General features: G+C 39.4%; 1 pseudogene; it reads left to right on the forward strand.

Moving 5' to 3' along the window:
* The first annotated feature begins 2,841 nt into the window (after nucleotides 1-2,841).
* On the forward strand, nucleotides 2,842-3,427 carry LOC110594696 (annotated as a pseudogene).
* Nucleotides 3,428-4,263: the final 836 nt, after the last annotated feature.

Here is a 4,263-nt window from a genome sequence, read left to right on the forward strand (position 1 = left end):
AAAATATAAGCACTGTGAGAGCATTTAGGAATCACCAAGGATCTAGAATGAACGACTGGTGAAAGGAAGCCCTGGGCTGATCCATTCAGTGAAGAAGGAATATCCAAATGAAACAGGGAGAAAACTCTCCCAACCAAATGTATTCGTATATGCAAAAACATGAAAATGCACATGTAGTGGGTTTATTCATTACTTCGCTTAACAAATACATATTGAACTTCTTCTATATCTCAGGCACTTTCCAAGGTCCTAGGATCTAGTAATTAGACAAAGCATCACCCCACTCTTATAGAAATTATAGTCTGATGGCAAATACTGACATTATACCATTAACTGCAAAAAAACTGTAAATTCCAATTCTTGTCCGGGTGCAGTGGCTCAGCCTGTAATCCCAGCACTTTGGGAGGCTGAGGCAAGAAGCTTGCCAGGGCCCAGGGGGTCAAGATCAACCTGGGAAACTTGGTGAGACCTCATCTCTACAATAAATAACAAAAATTAGCCGGGCGTGGTAGCATGTGTCTGTAGTTCCAGCTATCTGGAAGACTGAGGCAGAAGGATCGCCTAAGCCTAGCAGATCGAGGCTGTGGTGGCTGTGAGTGTGCCACTGCACTCCAGACTGGGCAACAGAGTGAGACTCCAACTCAATAAATAAATAAATAAATAAATAAATAAATAAAGTTCCAATTCTTAGAAATTCTATAAAGAAGCAGAGGAACTATCAGGGTCTAGTTGGGTCAGACTCAACTCTATGGTGGGACAGGAAGATTTATCTGAACTCATATTTAGGCTGAAACATGAAGAATAGGAAAGAAGTGGTCAATAGAAGTGGGGACGAAATGCAGACAGCTTCTGGCAGAGAGAATAGTTTTGCAAAGCCCTAACTTGGAATTCGCGGTCAGTGGGTGTCTGAAGCACAATGAATCAGGGGAAGGTGGTGGAGGGAGGCGGAGAAGTGTGTTTCCTCAGAGTGGTTAGATTACCCAGGACCTTGTTTGTGACTGTGCTGAGTCCTGAGTATATCACATGACACATCAGTGACACATCTGATTGTGTGTCTCTTGGTAGTTACCATAGTATTTCCACAAATATTTCAGTGTCCTCAATATAGTCCTGTCTTTTTAGGTAATATCCACAGATGCTAATTAAATTGCCCAAGTTTTCACAGCTTAAAATCAATCTGTTGAACCAAGATTAGAACCCGAGCCTGGTGACTCTAAGCCTGAGTATCTATCTATCACACCACAACCAGTATTTTTGTTTATTAGATTATGTATATATATGCAGCTAAGAAAAGATTGTTTTGATAACTCTAGAATCACTTGTCTGGGTCTTATGACACTACAAAGATGTCAGGAATACTTTGTAGTTTGTTATTTGTTTTATAAGAATGATAGAATCAAAAGATGAAGGACAGATTTTTCAAGTCATATCACAGTAGCTAGTCAGAACTGTCTAGATGAAAGGAAGTTATGATGCTAGATCTTTGTTCAGAGGGACATTATTTACTCAATGACTGCTTCTAAAAGGATATGAACACCTAAACGCCTATACCCACATGTAAAAAAAAGAAAGGCCTATTATTGTCCAAATTCTACCTATGAAAGGGAGAATTTTTGTCTTGTCAAACAAAGGTTCTACGGAACTTGTGGAAACTCTTAGGAAGCAGCCAACATATAGAAAGACCTTTGTAACATAGGAAAATATAGGGATTTGCCTTGTCTATTTGTCCAACGCAAGTTGGGTCGGGGGCAGGAGGGTTGTACCTGCCAATCAAAGCTGTCTCCACATGGCACAAGATCATGTTCACTGGTTGCCAGAGTTCTGGTGGGAACAGATCAGGGCCACCAACTCCCGCCAGTGACACTCCCCAAAAGTTTACACAGTGCTTGCTTAAGTGGAAAAGATTCATAGTAGATGTGGGACAAATAGCAACTCAACCTTCTTGTCACATTATCTCACAGTTCAGATTTGGTCAATTTTAATAGTTACCGTCATAATAGGATATAGAGAGAAATATTCTCTATAGATACTACATAGGGACACAATTTGTATTTAAATAAGTAAACTACTAACTTGTCAACCCCAACTAGATACAACTAAATACTAGAAAAAGTAACATCTGATGTCATGTTGAAAATGTCAACTCTATATGCCTATTCTTGTACCATTACCAGGCTGTTTTGGTTACGGTTGCCTTCACAGCCATAAAGTACAAAATTATGACCTTTGCAGCAAATTGGATGGAGTTGGAGACATCATACTAAGTTAACTGTCATGGAAACAAAGAACTGAATGTTGCACATTCTCACTCATAAGTGCGCCTTGACAATTAGTCATGTTAACACAAGGGAGGGATTGGCAGTCATTGGGTACTGCTGGAGAAAGAGGGAAGGAGGAGGGTTGGGTACAGGAGACAACACAAAGTGTCCTTGGTTCATTACCAGGGTTATTATGGGCCAGTTAGAAGCCCAAACTTCACCCGCATGCAGCACACTTATACAGTAAATTCTCATTTGTACCCCACATTCCTCTGATAAAATAAAATTTAAAAAAGAGAAAATGTCAACTCTAACATTTTTTCTTCCTAGAACATAAATTTCCAAACTTATGCTGTATATCTATTCCAGAGAATAGAAGTCAAATAGTTCTGGGTTTAGATGAGCATCTCAATTCCTTGAACACAACCAAAGTCTTTATAAATTCTTGATTGTGGCTGCATGCCCAGAGTGACCGGCCAAGATGCCCTGCTCACAAGCACTTGGGCCATGCCTGGCATCCACTCTCCTTCCTGCCTAAAGGGCGTATGTTCAACCATAAATGTCTGCTCTGTTGTCCACTACCATGTCCACTGCTCAGCAGATCACTCCCATGGTGATTTGCCTTAATGGATTGGGAGATACCAGGCACAGATGGGCAGAAGTGAGGTGTCAGAAGTTCATATATCAAACATATCTGCTCATGTGCCAGTATGTCTGTTACATTAATATGGACATGTCTGTGCCTTCTTGGTTTGATATTATTGGGATATCACCAGATTCACAGGAGGATAAATCTGGAAGTAAACAGGCAGCAGAAAATATAACATCTTTGATAGATCATTAAGTGAATGGCATACCTTCTAACAGCATTATCTTGGGAGGATTTTCTTAAGGAGGAGCTTTATATACAGCTTTCACCATGCAGCAGGGTCCTATTCATGGTGCTAAAAAATATAGTTTTATTCTCCAGTGCCATGGAGACTGTGACCCTTTAGTTCACCTGAAGTTTGATAGTCTTACTGTTGAAAAACTAAAAGTATTTGGTAAATTCAGTCGATGTAAACTTTAACACTTTAGAAGGTATGCTGCACATTTTATGTCAACAGGAAATGATGGCTGTCTGACAATTCATTGATAAAGTTTTATCTACAATTGACTGGTTTCGTTAAGAGGCCTTGTGTAGAAGTATACCAGTATGATTGGAGTAGAAGATAAATATTTACTGTGCCTGATCTTCAAACTTCTGTAATACATGCCAATGACACAAACTAAATAATGTCTCCTTGTGGGAAATTTATGATATTTTAAGTTTTTTTGTTTTTTTTTTTTGTCAGAGTCTCACTTTGTCCCCCAGACTGGAGTGCAGTGACCGCTCCCGGCCACCGCAGCCTCGACCTGCTGGGCTCCGGCGATCCTTCCGCCTCAGCCTTCCGAGTAGCCGGAATCACAGGCATACGCTACCACGCCCAGCTGATTTTTTGATTTATTGTAGAAATGAGGTCTCGCTGCCCAGGCTGGTCTCGAACCCGCAGGCTCAGGCAATCCACTCACCTCAGCCTCCCAAAGGCGCGGGATTACAGGCTGAGCCACCGAGCCCGGCTGATATTTTAAGTTTTTATTCTTGTACTCTTATAATATGATCCAGAATATACTTGTATTAAAATAGGTAAATCAGATAGCTTATTTTTTCTCAAATGTAAATGTGATTTAGCAAAGTAATAAAATATTGCAATCATATTTTTTATTACATCATTTGAAAATGACTAGTATGCTTAATGAAAATTTGTTCAGACATGAATTAGCAGTTAAGACACAAATAATTTATGCATGCTGCTGTGACTTAGTCTATGGATTTATTTTTAAATTGCTTAGTCACCATGCAATGTCTATATTTTATACATGTATTCATATATGCATAATGATTATAATATACAGCAAGAATGAGGTGATATTACATTATTTCTGATAATAGGGATTATGCTGGTAAGTATCAATAAAGAGTTAT

The sequence above is a fragment of the Carlito syrichta genome, unplaced genomic scaffold (assembly GCF_000164805.1).
Source record: "Carlito syrichta isolate Samal-C Ts95f unplaced genomic scaffold, Tarsius_syrichta-2.0.1 Scaffold50926, whole genome shotgun sequence".
NCBI lineage: Eukaryota > Metazoa > Chordata > Mammalia > Primates > Tarsiidae > Carlito > Carlito syrichta.